The following is a 24,380-nucleotide window of genomic DNA, read 5'->3' on the forward strand; positions in this document are numbered from 1 at the left end:
TCCCAGAAACTGACACCCATGTAGTGTAGCAAAGTCTCCGCTTTGTGAAACCCAGAGGACCTTCTATTTTAATTATTTCTGTGTTCTGTAGCGCTCAATTCCCACTTTTCCATTATTCTCATTTCACCAGCAGAGCAGATAGGGTAATAAAAACGAGGCCACAGCAATGGGAATGGAAACTAGCCTTAAAACATGTGCTAATACAAAGATGGAAGAAGGGACCCCACTAAGCAGTTCTTTACACTTCACTGGCCTTGTGCTTACATGGATGTGCTGGTCTGAAAGGTAGAAATTTTCTGATCTACCTCCATGCCTTTTTCTGACATCATGATGATGGCACCCGGTATAGGTGACCCATTAGATTTCTCACATGGTCGTAAAGCACAAGAGATATATGTGGGGTTAAAATGTATTTCTGTGCTGCATATAAACGTGTTCAGAAATGCACTGGCTTTCTTACTGGGCAGAAACACCGGCATCATGAACCAATTATAAACAGAGAAGTCGGCGAATAAGGAAGAGGCCATTACAACTCAGAATAATTGATTTTACCATGTAATCTTTTTTCTATATCTATAACAGCACCTTGTCTCTGACAGTTATGCACAGACGGTGCATGTGATTCATGCAGGCTTTTGTGTGTGCCTTGTGCAGTCCGCTGGAGGGAGAGGTGAGTTAACTCAGATTAAGTGAGGTTTAAGTCAGCACCGAGACAGTGTGGACAGCTGAGTGTCACTAATTCTGCCGTGCATGTATTAATACACAACTGGCGCACAACAAAAAGAGAAGTACGTGGCACTTTCAAGTCACGGACAGAGGAATGCACTCATGGATCTCGGGCAACACGATGCATATTTCAACAGGAGTGAAAAGCATAAAATAAAAAAGGAAAATTGTTGGCTTCTTGGCTAGGAATTCCATGTCACTGAAGAATTTGTCCCTGCACGCCCCTTCAAAGTAGAACTTGAAAACCTTTTGAGACGATCCCTCCATGCTTGGCATCTGTGAATAATTTCGATTGGACGCAATAGGAGACGGCAATAAAAAAAGAAATTTCCAACTTATGACTTTGGGACAATGACTGATTTGGCGTAGTCACTGGAAAAGAGGGGACCATTAAAAATTGACACGCCTGCGTCTGTGGCAGACATTTCATGTATTATTTCAAGTGGAATGAAGAAGTTTTAGATCGGCAGATGGAAATTAATTATTGAGGGGCCTTAACCATCTCCTTCTCCTGCATCTTCTCCCTCCCGTCTCTTTATGTGTCCCACTCCTTGGGACAAGCGGTAAGTGAGGTCTACTCAAGATGTCTGAGTGCACTCAGTTTTAACCACTTAGTTTCTTTACAACTTCAGTTGGGTGTAAAATCCGATTTTCGTGAAAATTACACAAACTCATTTCACTTGAAAAGGCCTGGAGGATATACAGTATATCCACCTTTTGTAACAGAGAGACTTTACATTTAAAAACCACAGGCCTCTGGTAAAATGATGACCTGCATTTCCACACTTTAAAAGCTAACTCTGAAAGGGCCAAGTTCGAGATGTTTAACAGGCAGCTTTAGGCTCTTGGCCTTTAGCATGTGTCCTTTTTATACCATAAGTGGCAGTCCAATACAACAGTCCTGCTATAGCATCTATATTTACAAAGCTAATAATGTTCATTTTTTTTAATGTGAAAATGTAATTATATAATGCTGTATGGCATTATATACTGCCCGCTTATATGTAAAAATGAAGGACAACAAAACTGAAATATGATTGAAGCAGATTAAATGCACAGTATGTAGCTTCTGCTGATAACAGTCTTACAGTTAAAAGGTAGTGTGGTATGATGGCTGTCTGCGTGGTTAACCACCGTTGCCAATGAAAATCTGACATGACTCTTAAAGTTTTATTTATGTCACCCTTAGTCTGGTTAGCAGACTTCATTCCTCACTCTCTGACTTTCTCTCAGAAGTTACAGCAGCAAGCGAGCAAAGGAAACATACAGTTATGGTGATCAAATTAGGGATTTCTTTGGGTCCGAACACTTAACTTTAGGGATAATGTACGTACACAACTCAACAAAATATATAACAAAGGTCTGGTCGTTTTTATATATTTTAATCCCAAAATGTTTCAGAAAGTAGAAAGAAATGTGAAGAAATCTCTCATATCCAGAGAAAAACAATAATTAAAAATAAAATGGGAAAAAAGCTAACAACAGGAAATTTAGAAACGGAAACTTGTTTTACCATCAGTCCAATGCAGACAAATGAGGGATCAAGTTACTTGGGCCTTCCCCTGGGAGGTCTGCTGTTCTTGTTTTTAGGATGTTTTGTTTGTTTGTTTATTTTTTATCATGATCTCTCCCTTTACAGTGTGTTTTGTGGCCCTAAAGAGTTTATTACACTCCACTTGTGATACTGATATGAGAGTGGCAAGATAAAACTTGATGAAACATACTTATGAAGAACCATGAATAATTCAGGAGGCGTTTTTCCTTGCAAAGTGTTTGTATTTGTGTTCTGTGAGAAAGTATTCTAGGAGATCTCTGAGCTTTATTTAGCTCCCGTTCTGTTGGGGATGAACACAAAAACCTGCCATCTTTGGCCATGACTCATATCCTGATCTCATAACTGATAAATCACACACCTGGTTCATGTCAGGGATGCCATTTTAAGAACTTGCTCAGAGATAAACAGTTTACACAAGCAACACATCAACATCAAATGAAAGTGCTCTGTAGCCTGGTTCCTCTATATGCCAGAAAAGAATTTTAAATTTGCAGTTTGGGCCTTTTATATATATAAATAATTGTCTGTTCTATCTCACGCAGGTTCCGCACTCTTCTGGACTCTATATATAACAGCTGTCCGCTGTTCACACACAGATGTTTGCCAGATGATAATTTACTTGTACGTAGCTAGCTGTGCCTTCTGAATGTTTGTTTCACACAGTGTATAAAAGGTAGCAACCAAAAAGTTTCCTCAATGATGTGTGTTTTCCTTATGTCATCACATTTGATTATTTTCTTCTTTTATGTGGAACCAGCATACAAACAAAAGCAACTGGCTGACGAGACAACACTTTAGATAAAAGATTCAAGGTTCCAAAGAGACAAATAATTTCAACTTTTAAAGTTTTTAAAATTTGTGAGCTCATGCAAGAATCCAGCCCTGATTTGCTTTCACAGCCTGCCCTGCATATATAATTGAGATAAAGGGATAGCTCCCACTGTAGAAAGCTATTGCTAAATAGCTACTATTGGATGCATTTCTACCATTGCAGAGCATATACCATCACATTGTAAAACCATAGTGCAAAGTGCTTCTTTAATGTAAAAAAACAGAAACTATAAAAACTGATTTTTATGATTACTTTATAATACTGCATGGGCAAATACTTGATACACCAGTAATATATATGCACCCAACATGCATAGAGTTGTTCTATAATCTGTCCAAACTACTCTTAGAATTGGAGAATGTTTTGGGAGGTAATCCCATGGGCCAAGATTTATACAGATCTTTACTTAAATGTACTACAGAGAGTAGCTGTTGGTATTAAATAGTCAGCCTTGGATTTGGGTTTAACAGATAGTTGAAGACTGATGCATTCAAACAGAAGAGAGCACTCATTCTTTTCCACCCTCATAATGTTTACACTAGCTCTGATGTTCTTTTAATTTCTCAGTCATTAGTGTTAGCTCCAGTACTGGTAACACAGTTACTAGTTATTAGTTAGTTAGATATTACTCCAGTATTCCTCTAACTACATTTTCACTAACTCCACTAAAAGCATGCTGTTTAAATCAGTCCTAAAACACAGAGAGTATATTCCTGAAGATAATTAAAAAAAAAAAAAAATCACTTTTTAAGGAAACTAACAGAAACCAGGAGAGCAGTCTTACCATCTGGTAGGATACTCTCAAAGCTTACTGGAGAGGCAGGCTGCATACAAGAGGAAATCTGCTAATGAGAAAACTGCTGATGAGTTAGGGAGCAAATTCGAAAAACTTGAAAGATCAGATTTTCAAAGTAAAGGCTGATCAACACTGAACATTTAATATCAGTTAAATAAATTGTACAATAAGAAAGCAAATTACACCTGATGGTTTTTCCTGTTGCAGATTAGACCTTTGAACTGAAAATACGCAGATGGCGTGGGACATCACAACTATCTATATGTGGAAATGTATACCACCAGACTCTTTCTGGACATATGAACAGAATAGTGCTTCTATCGTATATACTTTGGACACGTCCAACACAGATTGGTGGAAAGTTCCAAATCTCTGCAAATTGTTTATTTTGGACTCATCCATTGGCCTTCAGGACTCTTACTTTTTCTCCTTTGAGAACAGATGGATTATTATCTTGGCTTTTACGACAGCTAATTGGATACTATTGAGACATTGGAGGGGAAAAGCATCCATCCTTCTGAAAGAATAGACAATAACAACTTTACAATTGGCTGCATATGAGGGAGTGACCAGTAACAAGGTGGGTCATGGTGCCCCTTCACTGACTGGCTACTTGTAACTTCAGTACATTGTCATACCTGAAGGGCTACATACGTCAATTGTAAATGACTCCCAAATCAACATATACGACCAGCAATAGGTATACCTGACCTTCATTGTCACAAGGTCAACGTGAAACACAGTTTCGCCTTTTGATTAAGTTTAGGAAACAAAACTACGAGTTTAGATTTAGGAAAATATCATGGCTTGGGTAAAAAAGGTACATTCGTCACATGAAAGTTAAGTTAAGCTAAGTTTGTACATGATGTAAGTTAAGTATGTTACACAAGTTAAAATAACTCATCGCTCACTTTTGGTTGGGTGTCCGTCAATGTTTGTGTGTATTCCTAAATGTGTACCCCAAAAATAACTCTTAAATATCTTTTATATCCAAGAACACACACTTCACTTCATGCATTTTGGGGGGGAAGTGTACTTTAGCCATTTGTATATCGCTTTTCACAAAACCTAATAGCACTTTCTCACTCACTGTGTTTCAATTTGCATATAATAAGACTCGGTAAATCATTAAAAATTCCATATCCACCTTTAACTACAAGTCACTAACAGTGCTGCTATTTGGACTTCTCTCTCTCTTGTATCAACATCAACATGACCAAGCACAAAATGAGAGAAGTAACAGAAAAATCAGCTTTTCCTTTGGCCACGTTAACATATGAATAAACTATGAATATTACATTGTGAAGCTCTGTTGTGTAAATGACAGAGAAATAGGGCAAGCAAAAACATAGCAAAATAGGTGTGTTTATCAATCAAAAATGAGTGAATGCTTGCATCAAGGTGCTAATGTATTCAGTCAGAGCTACTTTCCACCACTCTGCACCCCAAAATCCGATCATTTAAATTACACACATACAGCAGTTTGTGATTCCCTTCAGCGGTGTTGACATCTGTTCTCATCCAGATTTATTGTACATTTCTGCAAAGGTGAAAAATGTTCTATTTTACTATGCAGAAACAAGAAAACTGTTTAGGACTTAAGCAAAAAAATATAGCCATCCATCCATTTTCTATGGAATGGATGGATGGCTATTGTCTCTAATGATAAAAAAATGAATGATAGAGAATTAATGTCTGATTATAAGTCAAGTTCAACTTTTAGACTGTGCTGCAGGAAAAAACTTTTGTTGCTCTGTATCTTCACTCTGAGGAGAAATTACCATTTGCTCTAATTTACTGTTCATTATCCATTATTAAAATTTTACACAACTTATACAGGAAGACACAGAGGACACTGAACAACCCTGATTTCAAAAAGGTTTGGACACTGTAAAAGAAAACAAAATGTGATAATTTGATAATCCTATTTGACATACTGAACTGAAAACAGCACAAATACAACTTGACTGATTTTTGTAATTTTACCTATTCTGAATTTGATAGGCGCAACATGTTTCAAACAAGTTGGGACACAAACAACAAAAGACTGGCTATGTTGTGTACTACTCAAAAACCACCTGTTTGGAACATTCCAGAGGAAAACAGGTTCACAGGTAACAGGTGATAGCATCCTGACTGGGTTTGAAAGGGGCATCCTTTAAAGAATCAATCAATCATGCAAATGATTACATTCTGCTTATATATGTTTTAGACAGCATCCCAACTTTTTGGTCAGCAGGACTGTGCAGTCAGCAGGTGTATTATTTTACAGTGTGACAAACTAACTTTTTATTCTGTTTTTCACAACCAGCTTTTCAAAAATCTGTTAGTTCTGTGGCCAACTAAGCTTCTCATTCAGCCATGCAAATCTTTTCTCGCTGGAGGAGAAGTATTAGTGGGGCGGATGAAGTACGACTGCTGAAGGTGGGGGTACTAAAGATGATGTAAGATTTGTAACCTGAGCCTCTGGCCAAAGATCCCCTAGTAGAAGAAAGCTGGGATCAATTCAGGGGTTCTATTACCCTGCCTGCATTGGTAATGTCATGAGATGATCCCTGCCAGCAGTGTCTGGATGAAAGGCAAGAGTCTACAGAGGATCAGTCTGACAGAAGTGGAAAGAGGAGAATCATACAGGAAAGGAGAAAACTACAGGAAAGGACAGCTATTCATTTTTGCAATGAGTTTACTTTTGAACCGAGTACTGTTGTGTCAGTAAGAGGAAGGCAAAATTAAGCCATTTCCATGCTGATTGCTGAATCTTTCCTCCTAAAATAAACATCCAGATGCAGCAATCAAAGTTAATACTATCTCTTGTGCCTCAGAGGAAGCGCAATGCTATTTTCATCACCTGCATGCTAAGGGTACAATGTCATCAAAGTGATACACTGAAAAACCTCTGGCCTTGGCAAATAATCATGCACGCATGAAAACACACACACACATACACCGACACAGACGGCAGGGTGAAATGTAGCACTGTCTTGCCCCAATAGAGCAAAAGTGCAAAAGTGATAACAATGGCTGCTTTAGCCAGATGATAGAAAGAAGAGTACTTACAAGTTCTTATCTCTCTTCCTGTCTGCAGCTTTCACTCTCCCTTTCTGTCTCTTACCCCTCCTCTCTGCAGTCCTGTTGCCGCTCATGTAGATGTGTGCATTGAGGGAAACCTGAGAAGGATCTATTACACTCTCAGGCATTGATGCTTGTGTGTGCAGACAAAAGCTCACGTGTGTGTGTGTGAGTGCATGCTCGTCTGACTTTATCTATATAATGGAGTTAAAATAATGTATCAGTGGAGAGTTCATAGTTCGTCATAAAAGAAAGTGAGACTCATAAAGACAAAGCCCTTTCCTAACTAGGTGATGGGATTTTTTCTTTTTGTCCATTAGTCTGCCAATAAACCACTGGCCTTTCATAACTTCCCACAGTGGTGTATGCTTCCCTATCAGTATCTCTCACAGGGTATTCTTGCTATCAGACAGAGGAGGAAATATTACACATGTTGCCATTGCATATTTTCAAATGGAGTCAGTGTAATTTTTAAAGTACAATATATAGCAGTTGGCCAAAAATCACATAGAAACTTTCTCGCTAATGACTTATAATACCTAGCCTTTCTACCAAGGAAATAATATCCAACTCAAGCAAAAGTACAGAGAAAGAGAGTCACTCTTTAAGAAGCATGTAGTCACATTGATGCTAATGTGGAGAGAAACTGTCTTGCCAACAAAGGATACTTAAGAGTATTACTTACAGTAGTTGAAGTGATGCTACACTTTCTGAACTTTCTTAACCCTTTGACCAGTTCGACTGAAAGCACCCCATGCAGCAGAATGGCGTTCCACAGCCCTTTTGACATGAATGCACTACACTGGAGTCAGCGATAAGATGATCGGATCAATAGCAGGCCTGCCAACCACTTCTGTGTGGTTGTGTGTATGTGCACATGTGTCTTTCTCCCCCATCAATCCACAGCTGGATGGTTGCTTATTCTGCCCTAAGGCTACATCAACTTCAGCTGCTCACCGTGGGAGAGGGGCTCCAACCCAACATCGATACACAGCATGCTGAGACACAGGGAGAATGACTGATTGAATGAAACCTTCAAGTGGTATTTGAGAGCAAAGCCTCTGACAACAGCAGCTCAGGCTGTCAGCCTTCTAAACAAAAAGCCCAAACACAAAGCTCCAAGGTTAAAAGGAAGAGGGAACAAAAGAGGCTGATTTTGTTTGAATAAATGTTATTACTAATAGCTGGGAGGTGAAGAAGCCAGACAGCTCATATATCAAATACACTGCAGTATTTTGAGGGCTTAATATTGTCAACTACAATGTTTGTTCTTTAAAGGTCTAATCTGTGCCTGTATGGTGTTGACTACTGAACCGGTGTCTCTTGACTGTAGACATGTATTTCGTTATTGTTTGATGTATTGATACCATAAACGCTACACTGTAAAATTTGTGACTGAATTACCAGATCGCGGTAGAATGAAGGAACTTGTTGAACATATATCACAGTCACACACAAACACTATCACAGGTCTTAATCTTAACATACCTCAAATGAAAATTTAATAGAAATCTTATTTGCTTTGTTGTGTGTTAAAATTGAGACAAACTGACTGTTCACTTCTGTACAGAAATACAGCGCTGGTGTTAACAGGAGTGCAAGAATTTGCTAGAACATTCAATCATGGCAAAGACCGACGGAAGGAGACTGATTTTTACTTTTAAGGCAGGACTGGTCTGAAAGGAAAATATTCATCAACATTTAAGCAGGCGTCCTGCTACTCATTAACACATGGATAAAATTTATTCAGCATTTTATTTTCAACCATCCATTACGTTTTCAGCAAAATGTCCAGTTAGGCTTAAATGCAGCAAGATAGGAATGTCATCATGGTTTTGTAGATCCTAAACATGAAATGTAGGGGTTATGAATGAAACATGGCTCAACTGTCTCCACGTCTTTTGCTTCTTTAAGTAATAACTGAAACATTTCCAATGTGATTAGAACCATTTCTTCCACAAGAGATCAACTGCACAATAAATATGGGACTAAAAGCACTGCATGATGTTTTTTGTCAGTTTTTCTGGGCCGGTTGTGATCTTGTAGTACCTTATTCAGTAATGACTAATGATAATTTCATTTCTGTTTAGTATGCAAATATCTTGTGGCAGAAAGATAAATTTCTGGTCACTGTGCAAAAAGAAAAAAAAAAAAAGAATTAGAGGACTCAGACCTTAAGAATGCTTCACTAATCCTGCCTTTGTTCTATGATTACATTCCGAAGGAAATAATCTAGTTCTACACTGAGTTATTTAAAGTAAAAACACAGTACAAAAATGTTGACAGTATTGGCTGAAAATTGCAAAATACTTCCTTTGAATGCAAGTGCACTAAAAATCTTAAGGGGGAATAAAAAGCCAAGTTAAGGTCACAAAATTTTTTTTAAATGATGTTTACTTTGATTTGTGTTTTTTCCAATTGTAATGAATTCCCCTTAGCCCCCCTAGCCTCATTATGCTGCACATTGCAATTATATCATCACCTTTAAGATCTTTAAGGCTTGTTTTTATCTCCAGTGCTGCCAGAATTAAATTTCAAAATTTCAAACAGGTATTGCAGGCTGGTGGAAAAAAATGGCTTTGGTCGCTGGGTCCTCCTCTGACACTCAAAAATCAAAACAAGGTCAGACTAGGGGTGTCATGGCAGGATAATAGGCCTGCTAAGGCTTTTGGTGCATGTTCAGCCATTTTTAAACAATACTTCACATCAGACACTTTCAGTGAATCTGGGCCGATACAATCACATTCCTCCACTGTATGATGCTGAGAGAACAATATTGTATAATATCAAAAGTCGACTCTGTGCAACTGAGCAGCACTGTACATTAGCAATGGAAAATTATGGTAATGATGATTCTGTCTTCCTCTGAGAGAGGACTTGTCCCTCCCATGGCTGCTACATTGCTAACTAACTGCCAGAGTCACCTGAGGACTCCCATAGGAAGATCAAACATGAAGCAGGCAGCCATCTGAGGTAACTAAGCTGGTGTGGCCCTTGTCGTCATTCTTTGTTGTTGTGCTGCCAGCTAACTGCTCGCCAGCATCACAGGGGACTGCCACTGAGAACAGACAGTGGGAGAGCGGTGATGCCCAAGTTCACGCAGAGTGACAGCTAATGCTTTTTGAAAAAGTGGACGCGCTGCCACCAAAGGTAACTAGGGGATAGGCAGTGAAAAGTTCAGCCATCTCATCTCAGCTTACCATCGCTCCCCCTGCACTAATCTGACAGCTGCTATACGCCAGCCTGCCTGTGAAGCCTGTTTCTTTCTGTGCTCTCTCTCCTTTATCTTTACATTCAAATTTACTTCCTCTTCCTGCGTTCACATTTCCACTATTTCACATCCTTCTTCCCTTAGCCCCTATCATAGTGTCTCTTCCCTGCCTGACACAGGATCAATATCGTGTCTTCCTCCCTCTGATAACAGCAAATGAATTCAAGGATAATGCCAGCTGACTAGGGGCAAAATACAAGAAAAAAAATCCCATGGCTCATTTCTTTTATCGATAGGCTATGACGTGATGACTGAGGTTTAAGTCTGTGTTTCTTCCAAGAAACAAGTCTTCTGGGAAGAAGAAGGCTGAAAGCCCATCGACTTAGATTTGACGAGTCCAACTGCCTCTGTGAATAAGAGTTTATGGCCCACATCAGTCATACTGAAAGAGGATAGTTAAAGATCAGAGTAGCCAGAACCAGGGCCACTGACACCAAGGAAACAGCAGGTCAGTTGTCCTCGGCTGTGGATCAAGTCCCAATAGAGCCCTCTAACCATTAAATATTCTGCTGGAACAATCCGTTAAAAATGCATATTTGTGGAAAAAAAGTACAGTTCCATCTGCTACGAGACACATCTGTTTAGCTAAAATAAACATCTGGGAAACACTGCCACTAATACCTACCACATAGCATTAACTTTAGCATCCAGTTGTTAGCTTGTAAGACTAACACGACATACCCTCTGACGGAAACAGCTGAGTCTGGAGAAGGAAGTAGCTGGGTCAGAGAGGAGAGACAGAAAGCTGGAGAGACCGAGCCTGCAGATGAGAACAGCCAGAAAGAGGAGGGAGGGAAACACAGCACCGATCTCAGAGTCAGAGCGGCTGGAGCATGATGCGAGCACAGGTGAAACAGCATCAAAGACTAATGTTCGTGCTCAAGGGTTACGGCCAGATAAAATGACCGATCCTGACAGGGTGAACCCGGTACGTGTCATGGCCAGGAGAACACCTTTCACAGAGATCACAACAGAACTGCCTAAAGATGCAGAAGGCACAACATTCTCAAGTTACCTGATTTATGCTAAATCACCCAATGGTTGTGGAAAAAAAAGAAAAAAAACAGAGAGGGACTGGGTAATACATGGCACCTTTAAAAAAGCTTTATTATGTTGCGCTGATTGCCGTTTTCCTTTGAACTAGAGAAAATCTGCACAGTACATTGGATTCCATAGATGGGATGAAAACTGACAATACCAAATGGTGAAAGTTTTACAAATTACTTCTTGACCATGGCTGAAACAGTGTACATAAATGGCTGTTTTTGGTTTAGTTAGTTATTGGAAAAAAAACTTATAATAATCTGCAGCATTATGTCCTAGACTCTGCAATTGACAGTAGACAGCAGAAAACTCATTTGAGTTGGAAAATAAAATTTAAAAAAAGCACTACTACAGGGACTGTTGGATGTTACACTGAATTGTATAAGCACAATAAAATCTTATATGATCATTTACAAAACATTAGGAAGCACCAGCAACAACGGGCAAGTCTAAGCACATTACCTTTAGCCTGACAGCCAAAAATATATTGATCTTTTCTGCTCAGTGTGTCTCAAAGACTATTCTGAGCAAAAGACAGGAGGGAACATATTCCAAAATATCTGATGCAACCTCAGAAGTCTCAAACATAGAGCAAAATGTGCTATCCAACTAACTGCCTCTGCGGGTGGGTAAGAAATAAATTAATGTTTCGCAGAAGTTAGGGAGATTTCAAAAAAACAAAAAAGAAGGACTTTGCAGAAACAGTGGAAGAATAAGTGACTGAACATGAAATTGATATAGCCGACTACAGAGGTCAGTGCTATGATAATGGAGCTAATATGTCAGGAAAAGTTAACAGAGTGCGAGCTCGCATAATGAGGAAAAAAATCCTTTGTCACATATTCCCCAAGAGAGACCTGCAGCTGAAAACTAGCCTGAGTCCATGCTTTATCAATCAGCTATACCAGCTATTCCATGTGAGCCATCATCCAAGCTTGGGTAATAATACCAGCAACAGGCACTTCATCTACAGCAATAAAAAAAAGAAAAAAAAAAAGTCCGATTGAACATTCAGTAGTTTCACTTAATGCACTGCATGCAAATCGAAATGAAAGCACATAACCCTCTGGCTCATAAACAGCCTTGATACATATCCCGAGATAATAGGGCATGCTACGAGTGCTAACGACTTGTCATTAAACAGGTATACTGTATGGCTGCACCATCAACTTGTGAACAACAATAAAGCTGAGTGCAGATGGTGATGAAAAGGGACAGGTTGGCGTGGTTCATGGCCATAGTTCTGGCTATGTGAGACCAGTGTGCCAGTACAACCGTTTTTTGGTCAGAGCTGACTATAGGAAAAGCCACTTCACTAAACAACTGGACTTGGCCACAGTGTGTTTGCTGCTGCTAACATGCAGTTACTGGTAAACAGCACTGGCATATAGTATTTTTACAGTCACCCACAGATAGTGTCTCAGCTTGTACTAGCAGCAGTCATAAGATCAACATGTTCAAAGTCAGTTAGAAAAGACAATGAAAACAAATCGACGCAGCTCATTTGCAAACCCTTAATTTCAATAAATAACATAACTTTATAATCATAAAAATCATAAATATAATATAAATATAATCAAAAATATAATCATAAAATTTTAGAGCAATAGCTTGAATAAACAATAGCAACAAATGTGAGGTGATGGGCTTAAAAACCTACTTACAGTCTTTTAATGCAGTTGTGCTCTTCAAAGTTTGGGTCAAGGTGTTATAATGCCAAGTGGAAATAAACCACAACATTCAGCCCTAAGCCAATAGAACAGCAATGGAAGAAGAGCTGGCCTGCATGCATGGATCATAGGACGGTTTTTTTGTGACATTGAGGCAACTGCTGTTGCAAGTGCCATGGGTGTCAAGCCCATGTTGGAAGTGAGCCAGAGAAAGATTTTCTTTTTAAATTATTAAGAACATAGCAAAAATGGTCTGAGAATGCCAGATGATCTCTGAGCAAATCACAGGATACTGCCATGCATACATTCCGACTTGCCTCGCATTACCTCAGTCTCTGCAGTGACACAAGACAGCTCATTAAACTAAGTGAACGGTTACCTAAGCCAGTGGATCGAGTGCAGCATTGCTGATAAATCAGTTCACTGAGTGATCGGTTTTATGAAATTGAGCTTTTGCTTTCAGCTTGAAAATGCTGATGTAGTGCCACCGCTTGCTCACAGCAATCAGACCATATTGATTCATTCTTTTTGGAAACTTTTGTGCCACAGGCCTTGTTAAAGTTGCTCTGACTGACCAACAATCTTTATCTAACAATAGTCGTTCTAAATAGTTTGATCTATTAAATCAAATACACCCTTGAGGCAGTTTCTCCATGCACCACTGAGATGCCATATTGCATTGCATGGCTTGAACGACATCCCGTCGGTGACAACAGAAAATGTAATTGGCACTAACAGACTTTGGCAAATGACAAATTGAACTGATTGCTGACCACAGTGGATCGGGTCTTTTCACGGTGTTACCTGAGTCACTGGCTACTGAGCGTGAAACGTATGAAAAAGATGAAGATTCTGAAATGTTCCTGCACTGCCAGTCCATCTAACCTCATCAGTCACAAATTGCTTGTTGGCAGGGACTCTGAAATATATTGCACGGAGTAAACCAAGAGGGCATGCAAATCAGTACTGAAATCAGCAGTTAGCGGTTAGCAACCAGTGAGCAGCAGTGTCCTGCACAACAGGAGGACCAACTGCACAGAAAGAAAGGAATCTAAATAAATGTGATAAAAATATTCTCTCTCTCCTGTCATCTTGTCTTCCCTCTCTTTCTCTTTGCTCACATCTCTCTCTCCACTGAGGGACTTCTAACAAGATGTTGTCTATTAGATCCTGGGATGGTGGAAGCCTTTAACTATGATGTGTCATCAACATGCTGCCTTTATAGCAGCTCGGCGTTTGGAATATTCCCTTCCGCTTCTCCAATAGTAAGCTAATTGAGGACGGGGGACTGATGATTAATTATCCCGTCCCTGTACACTGTTTACCTAGATGATCGCCGCTGATGAGGGGTGATTAAAATTGAACTGTCGCTCAAATTCAGCTTCAGTGTCAAGCATTGTGCAAATGTGGCGATATCAGCTTTGTTACTGGTTACTGCTCGTAAAAGCCTGCCACAAATCTAACACACCAGTAACATGACAAGGAACGAACTAAAACACTGCCAGGAAACTGAGCCGGGAGACAATACTGGCATGTTGCACTCAGATGGCCTTGATGAATCCCACCTGAATTTGCCTTCTACACAAATGTTGGCATCTGTCTAGCACCAATATCCCAGAATAACACAGCAGTATGCCATGCCATACATTAACTAAATGCATCATTTCTGGCTTCAAGTTTAACTGTCAGATAAAATATATCACAATCTCCGTTAAACAAGTCTCTTTTGCAATTTAGACATCACTATCATTTTTCTAGTAGCCTAAAACCTTGAATTTCCAAAATAACTTTTCTGCAAAGGTAAAAAACTAGGTTTCATCACAAAGGATTTTGAATCAGTCCTTTAAGTGAAGTAAAAACATGAAGATAAGCACAAAGTTGTGGAAGGTTTCCTTCTTCTCAGCAGTGATACACAATTTAGTTGGTAAAGGTGGATGCCAAGGACACAAATAGGGATTTATTGGATTCTAATTTGCCTTCCATCTTCTTTCCATCTGCAGATTTTAACATGTTGGCCAAAACTACAATTCTCGAGGAGAGTGTGGCCTGGCCACTGTTTTTGGCTATTAGGCATTTGATGAATGTCCCCCGGAACGCCACACAGGAAGGGACATGTCGCACAAGCGGCAGGCAGCCATAATGACTCACTGAAGATCACATAAACAGATCATTCATTTGCCAAACCAAACAGTGCCAAACTGTGGGTGATGCAACCCAAGGAGGGAAGATACAGCCTGTGCTAGCTGTTTGTTTAGTTACTTGGGCCCATGTTTTTTTCATTACAATAAAAAGAAAAAAAAAATCCTAGCCAGATACACAACACACTAACAAAATCACTGTAGAATTACTACACAGCATCCCAGCTCTTTCATTAAAACTCCCACGCACCTTCACACAGCCATATAAATGGAACAGATGTTTATTGTTATGAGTAATTTATTTTTATTTTATTCAGCTGTATTTAGATGCTCTGGCAGTATTCATCAAACATTCATGGCAATAACACAGTAAATTGAATTGAACTGAACTGGAAAGAGGACGATGAGCAAGATAAGAAAACTGACCACAAAGACAAGAAACAGAGCATATGTATATGTGTGTGTGTGTGTGTGTGTGTGTGTGTGTGTGTGTACAGTCTCTCGCCACTACTGCTGGATGCATCAAAATTAAAGAAGACACTGCCCGTGATAGTCAAAGGGCTGCTTTATCTGCATTTGCCTTGAAATAAAACAGTGTTAAAACACACTCAGTGTAGGAGGAGACACACAACAGACAGACCCAGAAACCACAGAGAGAAAAAGAGGAGAAGGAAGGATAGACATAGTTGTTGAGAGAACGCCAGAGGGAGTGTAAAGCACAAGCTTTTTATTTGAATATTTGAATATTATTTGAATATCAAATGATAGCAATTTTCTCTGCCTGTATCTCCTGCAGGACTCGCTAACACAGAGCGCTTCTGTGGAAGTCAGAGTTGCCACAGTGAATTTAAGCTCCACTTTACATGGCCCCCTCTGACAAAAAGCTCCAACCTCCTGCTTCACCTTTCCCCATCCACTTCCTCTATCCTTGTGTCTACTCTTCCTCCTCTTCTTCTCTTTAGTCAGATGTCACAATTCCTCGTTTTTTTACCAAAGCTAAATGAATTTGTTGACACGAAGAGGGCAGAAGAAGGCTCAAAGCTGGTATAACACTTTCAGCACAACAACCAAGATTCCCAGTAAGACCCATAAGGTTTTCACTTTACTAGCCGTAGTTCTCAATAGAAATCATGCACGCTGTACATTAATTCACTGAATGCAGTACAACACACTTCACTCTTAACATTTCACTGAGGTTATTCCACATTTAATTGTCCTGGCTGTTATAAATCTCACATATCACACTTCATTTACAATCCACAGGCTAGATTGGCCTGCTCATGCAGATCCATTCCATACGAGTGAACTCCCACTACAGTCACAGACATCCAATTCACACAGGTGAAAGCATGACCAACATGCTAAATTATGCACAATGACATCTTACATGCGCATTTGTCTGAGGAGCGTCGAATGCTTGGCCTCCCGAGTGCGCGAGCGTGTGCGCACTAAAACCCAAACCGCAGCAGTGTCTCGACAATGCACTAAGAAATGCTCCCGACCGATCTATGATTTAATCCTCATTATACACGCAGACATGCTCCACAGTGTCATCGTTTAAAAACCTCAATCTACCAAACCGATTGTAGGCTATTAGAAGTGAACATATTGCAGCTGCATTGTGCAAGGCAGAAATGTGTCTTAAGCATATTTTGTGTGATCCGCCGCTAGGTTTCGATTGAAGAAAAGACAGCTGGCAGCCAATAAGTAAAAGCAAAAGCAAGAGACATGCAAATGCACAGATTCCCTGACACATCCAGAGGTACTGAGGAGATGCTTAGAAAAATGAAAAATACTGCAGCTGGATGTGGGCTCTGAACTGCAGCACACACAGTTGACGGCATGAAATACTGGCTAATTGCAAAACTCATAAACTCACTGAGAATGTATCCTTAAACCACGCATGGTACATTCAAGACAGTATTTTTACATTTTAAACACACAGCTACTCCCTGCTGGATAAACCACACCAGTTTTCAGGCTCCCTAAGTGCCGCATGAGCTCTGATTGATGGACATGTCCGACAGCCGTTAAACATTCCCAGATTTACACAGGGTCTGATGATGAGGCAATCATCGCCAAATCCAGAGTACTGGCATAAATCTAACAGCCAGCTAGACCCATCACTGACATACACACACACACACACACCACATGTGATACAGGGGGCAGGGCGAGGAAACCCGGTGAGAAAATAAGTGGATGAATTTTGATCTCAACAGCACAAACATCCAAATATTCTCCCACAAAAAAATAAACTCATCATGTCAAGTCTACACCATCTTTACAAAGTACACACACACACACATCTGCATACAGTTCTTCATGACCTCCTTTCACAAATAATGAGCAAGCAGTGTTGTGTTGGAACTCAGCGTGCCTCCAACATCAGGCCATAAGGCCTGGGCTAATTCAATTATAAAGTCTTCACATACCAATGGGCAGTAACTCTGCAAAAGGCAGCCTACACTCCGAGACATCCCATCGCAGTAAACAAGAAAAGATGATGTTTCCTGCCCACGGGCTAGGATCCATGAACACTCCCTTACATCCGCTCATGCTAACACATACACACATACACCTTTAGGTACACACAGACAAAAACATGAGCACATGTACTATTTAGAGACACAGAGCACTAGTGTGGGAATACACTAAGACAGGAATACAGCAGCACAAACACATACCTGAGTAAGACGACCATGAATTCAGAGAAGAAGCCAATGAAGTGTAAATCCAGAGATGATTGACCTTTTTTATTCAGCACCACTGGGCATGTTTTATGTTCAAGACATTGCTTGTCCAGTCATGACATCACTGATGAGACACCATGACTGAGCCATGGGTTCCATGCACTGAAAATGCTCTCGAAACCCTGCTGTGTCTTTTACAGGGCAACTCCGATGCACTTTCACCTCAGATCCTAAACTGTAACCTACCCTGAGCAGCTTGCTCCTAATCGCTTGGTTTGAAGGGCATTTCTGACCTTGCACACCTTAAACAAACAAATAAACAAACAAAAATGTTTTTGATTACCTCTCTTATTCAATGGCACTCAATGACAGAATCATTTCATTGTGATCCAACTGATTTATTTTGGCCAGCTGAATTATGTTTTTATAATAAATCGTTATAGCTCTCCATGTTTGTGCCGTTTTATTTTTCATATTTTCAAACAGCTTTATTGGCCTTTAGGGTAACGTTTAGGCTACAAGCCAGTGAGCCTACTATCACGTTTAATAAAAGTGACTGATATTTGAAACATTTGGCGTTGATTTAGCCGGAAACAGGCATCATGTAGGCCACTACTAGGCTACTTTTGCCACGGAGATGCTTGGATTGTTTGACTCTTAAAAGAGGGATAAATTAGCAAACGCGCATTTTGATTGGCCATTTCCACAATCTAAGGGTGCTTCTCTAACATGGGATAGCCTACCTAAAATACGGATTGCAAACCGGTACACCAAAGTCAACTAAATCTCATACATAATTAAATTGGCAGTAGGTTAAATGAAGTAGCAATGCAAATTCACCTTACTGATGTGTGATGACTTGATTAATCCGCGCACAACTTCCCTGGCAACTTGTGAAGTAATATTTACAGAAGTGGTTCTCCAGAAGCGCAGTGTCTTAAAAACTGCCTCGGCTTGGTCCTTTGTCCATTAATCCCGAAAAGCGCGCAAGACGCCGTGCGAGCAAACTACCTGTCAACGATTTGGCACCAAACCGGATTAGGTGCGCATGGCGCATGATTGGCAGGGTAGCTGTGACGCGGTAGTCACGTGATATTTGCTTACATATCCCCGTAAATTAATATAAACATTTTTATATGTGATGTATTATATATTTGCAATATGTCAGGTTATATTTGCATGATGTTTTTTTTATTGTTATTATAACAGAATGAACCTCCTAAGGATGAAATCACTGATGGGGATCAAACTGATTCTTTGCCACCATAATCATCACATTCAGTACTAAGGGGCCAAGGAGCAGCACAGTGCAGCAGTGAGGAACATTTAAGTTTCTGTTGCACCCCTACAGTATGACTGTCAGTGGTACTGGTGTTATGACACAGACAAAGGGTAGCCTTCAACATATACTACCTACTACAAAATACTACAAACCACTATATAACTACCACCAAAAGAGCACATTTTTCTTAAAGTTCTTTACTTATTTATTTTCAAGTCATTATTATGTATTATGTTCATGTTCCTCCATGTAAAAGACAAGCAAGCAATTTGGGCACTTGGCTAGTTTAAAGCACGACATTTTGCACTTGTTGGTCTTCTGTTCACCTCTACAGAATGTTCTTTAATTTAAAAACCAGTTCATTGCATCCTCCTCTATAGTTCCGTCTTGGCTTTAATTTGCCAGACTTGCCAAATTGGACAAGTTTAATTACCATCCCGAGTCGTCAGTCGAGACGAGTCGTTTGTGATATACGTGGGGCATGATAAAAATGTTTCTAGTTACTCTAGTATTTCAATGGTTAAGCTATGATCGCTGCTACACAGTTAAGAGAGGAGTGTGTGTCACAGTCGGAGTTACATGAACTGAATTGCGTAGGTGGTGGAAAATAATTCATCAGGGTATTGTGTGCAACACAACACGTGTTGCTTCTGACTTTTCTGATGATAACATGTATATGTTAGTGTTGCAGCTCCATCCGACTGGCCTGGACTGTGCCACCCTGAATAGGAGTACCTACCTTCACAGCTTCTAGCCAGATTTCTAATACATCCTTGGTTCTAACTTGTTTTTGTTTTTTAGAGACCAGATTAGAGTTGTCCATCATTGAACTAAATTTTCAAAATGTAGCAAGGAAAATCATGAGCAATCCATATTTCCATAGACCTAAAGCTATGCATTCTTGCCTCCCATAATGTTACATTCTCTGTTTCTAACACATAAATGAAAAGAAATCAATAATGAATCAAACTTATGCATTAAAATATAATTTGTAATGCATGTTCATGGTCACTATAAAGCTATTCAGGCTCTTCAAACCATTCCATGACAGTAACGTGCAGGATACAATACCCTGACATATAGAGAAATTTGTCTTTGTTTCTGCAACTCCTTTATATTGTTAGGCATCCTCTGGCAGTGTTGTGTCATCTGTCCATCTTGTCAGAATCAGTTTGTCAGTTTCATCACTCAACTTATCAGTGTTTACTGTAAGTGATTCACTTTGCAGAAGAGAAATTTTTGGAGAGAATAAGAATAATATCACAAATTGGTTACATGTCATTTTTTGCTCTACTAAGCTAAGCTAACCAGCAAGGGATTTAGATCTCTTAGCAATTTAAGGCAGGCAGGCAAGCAGCCCACAGCTAGCTCTGACATACCCAATCCTCGCCTCCCCCCACACCTCCCCCTCTCAGGAGTCAGAGGCAAGGAAAAGGCCTGAAGGCTTGAGAGAGCCATGCTCTGTGGTAAGCAGAAACATGTTTAGCATTTAACACTGCACAGGAGGTAAAGGTCTCTATCTCGAGACTGAGTCCACCTTCTCGTCTTCTTACTGCGCTGCTTTCTCTGCCTGTCATTCTTGGCATGAACATGACTATGAGTGATATGTTGTTGCTCATGTTGCATCTAGAGGCATATTCTGTGCCCTCTTGGCATCTTGACTTATTGTCTCTTTCCCATCTTTCCCAACTGGCACTCCTGCCTCTCTCCACTCAGCTAATAGGAATGGATGATAGCTACATTGTTCTCACTCCTCAACCTCACTTTCCACAACGGACCAACTGCCCCCAGACCCCACAGCTCACCATCCCGCCTCTCTGTGGATACTTCGCTGTAAGTTCACGGGCTGCCTATTTGACAGAACAGTCTGTGGAGCATATGAATGAAGTACGGGATGGTTTAGTTGCAATAAGCCAAGTGAGGAGGCAGGCAGAGAGAACGAATAGGAAAGCCTCAACCCGTAAGTGGGATTCATTTGGATATTAGTATTACCCTGGGACATTTATTTTCACTAACTTGTAATTTGAGGATTGAATTTCTTACAGATTTGACAGAAAATTGGGCTAAAAATCAAATAGATTTCCAACCCAATGCATAAGACACTATATGAGTGTGGAGATAGAAGAGGGAGCTCAGGGGACACATACCAAAGGTCATGATTTGGATTCAAACCTATAAAACAGTAACCAAATTGCAAAGGAGCCCCAGCCTGCAGGACTATTTGGTTCTCACCAGGAGCCAACTGCTCGAGGTGAATTTTGCAGCCACCTGTTTTTCCCACCTCCATAAACAAGTGCATTAGCTATTCCCAAGGCTTCAGTAAATTCATTAAAGCAGCAGGGAGTGGACCAGGGGGAGACAGATAACCCCTCCTTCCAACTGACTGACAGCCAAGGTGAGCCAATGTCAAACCACAGGTTGCTCTCTGCACCCTCACCAAACCTCATTTCCTCTCTGTCTGTCTCTTTTTCTGGTCGACTCTTACTGTGTTAAAGTGGATAGAGGAACATTTTTTTCTTTCCCTGTCTTTCCAAATCATCTCTCCTCCTCCTCTTTCTCCTCCTCTTTCTCCTTCAAAAGTCACCTTGCCCTATTCTGTCCTCATTTCTTTTTATTGTCATCATTTCTTTCACCTTTACCTAATTTCTCCACTTTTTGCTCTTCCTTTCCCTCTGGCTCAACATGGAAGCTCTTACTAACTAACTTTAAGCTGCCTGTGCTCCTGAGTGACTGCATGTTGCTCTATGCACCATGTGTACGTTGGTGTACAAGTGCTAAGACAAGACAGAGAGGAAGAAGAAGAAGAAGAAGAAGAAGAAGAAGAAGAAGAAGAAGTGAGTAGACTGTTTGAATTAGTGAGTACACATGCACACATACAAACATAAATACCACCATAAATTCTCCCTGGCCTTCTCTCTTTCATTTTCTCTCTCTCTATCTCCCTCTCCCTCTCTCAGTCTTCTCAACACTCCCACCCCTCTCTTGCTGTGACACCCAGCAGCTGTCCCTTTGCCGTGCCGTGGCCTATTAGGGCCATCTGTAGGGGTGGGAAAAGCATCAGCTGCCACATCAGGACACTGAATTTACCCTTCCCCAGGTCACAGGTGGTGCTGGGGGACATCACCAGGGCACACGCATGCACAAAATGTATATACATATACTGATATGCATATGCATCCATATGCATATAAAACTTTATCTTAAAGGACACGGATGTGAAGGATGTGATCATTCTTGCTGAAGTTGGCATTTCTGGGTTCATTCATACATACACTGTGTTTTTGTGCAAAGTGTATTTAACCCTGCCTGACGAATACTTACAGCAGCATTTTCTGATTTCGTGCAATCTAATCTGCTTAGATGCATTCTTGCACACTTACACACACAGAGACACATGGTGTTATACTGCAATTGCACACTGGGTACAACTGCTATCCTATCATACTCCATAAATCCCGACAGTATTTCCTTCGCTGAAAAACATTGCACATGCCAGCCGACAAAATTTATGCTCTTTGAAAGAGCTTACATAGATATTCCGCAGCTACCTTAAGTGCACTAAGAGGCTTGGGCTTAACACTCTATGACCTCATCACTACATTTACACCATGACCTGACGCAGAAACCAGCAACCCAAACATCAAAGGGCTCTAGTCACCAGTTCTAACCCTAAGCCTCCATTATGCTGGTCTCAAGTCTGGCTTGAATTTCTTTTTTGTTGTTGTTGTTTTTTGTTTTTTAAAAAACAACAACAAACAAACAAACAAACAAAAAAACATACACACAAAAGGCAATGCTAGGCGTAAATGTGGAGAGAGGGAGTAAAGAGAAGGGTGGAAGAAAGAAGTGAGCAGGAGAGGAGAAAGTCCTGCACAGTCATCACTAGGAGGGCTGAGGACTGTAAATCAGACATAATCATAGTAGTGTTGTCACACAAGGGCTGCAACCCCTTCCCTCCGGGTTCACACAAGTCAATAATTAAAAAAAACTGTTACATAAGCAACCACACAGACACACACACATAAACAAACAACCTTTGTATTGTATTTAGAAATGGGCCTGACTTGGTTGTTTCATGGTTGTTTACTTCCTGAGACCTCACATTAATTTCTGCAACAGCACTGGGTAAAAGTGTAAGCGCTGACAGGAACGTAAACAATGACAATGGGGCCGCACCAGGCTCAAAATTAGAGGGAGAGACAGGAAAGTGAGGGCAGAGGGGGAGAAGAAGACTGGAGTTCAAATGTGCGCAGTTGAAGTCTCCCTTTACACACACACACACACACACACACACACACACACACGCACTCACTCTAATCCATCATAAAAGGCAAGAGCAGCAGTCCTTCTGCAGGGAGCTGTCCAGAGAGCTCTAACAACAAACTCAGATTACACACCATGTCTGTGGTACGCACATGGGCGCACACACACACACACACACACACACACACATACAGAGAGAGAGAGAAAGTGAGAACTGTGCTAGAAAGTGTGTGGAATAAGATTCTAATAAGAATAGCTCCTCTGTGTTACAGCAGAAAAAAAATTGCAGAGGGACAGAGAGAGCAGCAGTCCACGATCTGGAGCTATCCAAGGTTCTGAAAGCCTCTCACTCCCTCACAAGCAATCGACTGGTTTGGAGAGGAGATGGGAGAGCAGAGGCAGCGTGGGCTGAGGGGAGGAACTGTCCAAGGTAATGAATCAACAGCATGGCTCTCCTTTCAGCACTGCTTGTATTTGCATTCATGGAGTAAGCCACTGTCAGACTGTTTACTTATATCTTTGATACTATGCAATCGAGTTTCCCTGCTGCTATGAATAATGCTGCTGACTGAATATTCGTGCTCACAAACAGAATGGACCAGCTCTCAGGAATCCCATGAAATAGAGTCAGTAGCAGCAGAAATAAAAAAAAACCAAACAAACAAACAAAAAAAAACAGTATTAATGGTGATAACAGAAAGGGTGCTCAGCTCTCTTTGGTGACATTCAATGCACATGCATTACGATTCAGAATTCAGAATTCAAATTCCACAAATAAAAAACTACATAAATTGCCTATGGGTGTGCTTAGCCCATAATGTGACATGACTTTGACTGGAATCCAACAATTCTGATAAATGTAGCTGTGTGTTCACTGTCATTTCAGTTGTAGATTTTCCATTAAATGCATACATACGGTTTAGATTTATACAGAACTGGGATGTAAAAGAGAAGTAACAGACTGCAAATACTATTTACACTTGATATGTACTTATAAAATTTCCTCGACATTAAATTATTGTCAATATAAAGGTATGTATG

At 40.3% G+C, this 24,380-nt stretch overlaps 1 protein-coding gene across 13 annotated transcripts in view; it reads right to left on the reverse strand.

Annotated features, from left to right (window-relative positions):
* nrxn2b (neurexin 2b) overlaps positions 1 to 24,380 on the reverse strand; it is a 584,209-nt gene that overhangs the window by 549,668 nt on the left and 10,161 nt on the right. Inside the window, exon 1 of one of the 13 annotated variants that reach the window (XM_046380502.1) lies at positions 18,640 to 18,732. The exons of 11 other annotated variants lie outside the window; for them this stretch is intronic. The gene's annotated coding sequence lies outside the window, so the exon portion shown is untranslated. Of the gene's footprint in view, positions 1 to 18,634; positions 18,733 to 24,380 lie in introns of those variants that run through there. One more of the 13 variants, XM_046380500.1, reaches the window with a different exon arrangement.

The sequence above is a fragment of the Scatophagus argus genome, chromosome 23 (assembly GCF_020382885.2).
Source record: "Scatophagus argus isolate fScaArg1 chromosome 23, fScaArg1.pri, whole genome shotgun sequence".
In the NCBI taxonomy this organism is placed as follows: domain Eukaryota; kingdom Metazoa; phylum Chordata; class Actinopteri; family Scatophagidae; genus Scatophagus; species Scatophagus argus.